This window comes from Austrofundulus limnaeus, unplaced genomic scaffold, assembly GCF_001266775.1.
Source record: "Austrofundulus limnaeus strain Quisiro unplaced genomic scaffold, Austrofundulus_limnaeus-1.0 Scaffold795, whole genome shotgun sequence".
NCBI classification, from domain to species: domain Eukaryota; kingdom Metazoa; phylum Chordata; class Actinopteri; order Cyprinodontiformes; family Rivulidae; genus Austrofundulus; species Austrofundulus limnaeus.
In genome coordinates, this window is record NW_013953197.1 from 187,056 (window position 1) to 188,369 (window position 1,314).

General features: G+C 37.7%; 1 protein-coding gene and 1 long non-coding RNA gene across 3 annotated transcripts in view; one reads left to right on the plus strand and one right to left on the minus strand.

Moving 5' to 3' along the window:
- Positions 1-559, plus strand: part of LOC106532579 (uncharacterized) — a 2,344-nt gene extending 1,785 nt beyond the window's left edge. For both annotated transcript variants that reach the window (XR_001312106.1, XR_001312105.1), the window contains one exon: positions 369-559. This is a non-coding gene — a long non-coding RNA (uncharacterized LOC106532579). The remainder of the gene's footprint in view (positions 1-368) is intronic.
- Positions 1-1,314, minus strand: part of LOC106532578 (desmin) — a gene marked incomplete in the record, with an annotated part of 28,045 nt that overhangs the window by 18,404 nt on the left and 8,327 nt on the right.

Below are 1,314 nucleotides of genomic sequence, written 5' to 3' on the forward strand. Positions count from 1 at the left end.
TCACTAGCCCTGAAGCTGCTGGTAGACATCGCGGTTGGAATTATCAAAGGTTTTTGACACCTGAGAGACACCGTAGCAACTACTTTGTGTTTGGAGGGGGCTGGGGGTGGGGGGAGGACCAGGGAGGATGATTCAACCACTCAACCACTAGATGTCGCTGAATACAACAAATCCTACACACTGTGCCTTTAACAGACCAGTGTGAAACTAACATAAGATACAAGCTTATGTAAAGACAAGTGGTTAAACATGTAGTAGCTAAGTTGTAGTCTAAGTCCAAAGTGCTAAGTGACAGTAAGGTCTAGACATCATCAGGATTATTTGTGTCCTTGAGGGACTGAACTCATTCTTGTGTTTGTGTTTTGTAGTCAGCAGATGGTCCAGACCTCACTGACACTCCGGTGGCTCTTCTGACAGTCGTCACAGATGACACAACTGATGCAGCCCTGAGAACATCTGTATTGTCGTGGAGGATGAAATACTTGTGAATGATCCCACAAATCTGGCTGACTCATTTCTCCTGCTCTTTGGATACATCTTTGCACTAGACCTACAGTAGCCAAAGAATGATAAGCTTACATTCACAGTTRTCCAAAAAGTTGTGATGGGTCTTGAGGACAACAAACCACTGAAAGGGCGTCTCCTGATGCTGAAGAATTTGTTCAATGACTGAGTCACTCAGAATGGACAATTTGTTAAAGTGATTATTGAGAGAGTTTTATTTTCCCTTCTAACTCAGATTTAATACATTGGTTGTTAATAGATAAATATCACAACATTGGCGTATTGCTCAAAGTTTATGCACTGAATAACTTGTGTGAAACAACTGTTCAGTTCGTGCACTTTACATGTTTAATGTTACCTGATGTTGAAAGTTGAAGTACGGCACAGTAGTAACAAGTACTTTATTTGAATGTTTTTTTAAGTTGCAGTAAGTGCCAAAATGCTTATAAACAGTGTTAAATGGATACACATTCAAATATTTGTCATTTTTAAGGTTTGGATTATACTTGTAACCTTGAATTTTATCATGAATCCTTTGTTGAGTTTTTATCATAAGGTGCTGGAGTCATCTCCTTTTCTGTTTGTTTTAATTTATGACAAGCACTTTGTTTTGACTGTGCTACTTTGATTTGTTCCTTTTTAAAAATCACATTGTACTGAATAAAAAAAGTTGTAAAATTGTCACTGTGGTGTCACTTCAGTATTTCARTATTGGGTTAATTTTGAGTGCATTTCCCCCAGATTATGAGTTGAGGAACATAGAAAAATCTGAGTGTATTTCCAGCATTATATGAGTTGAAAATATTAAAA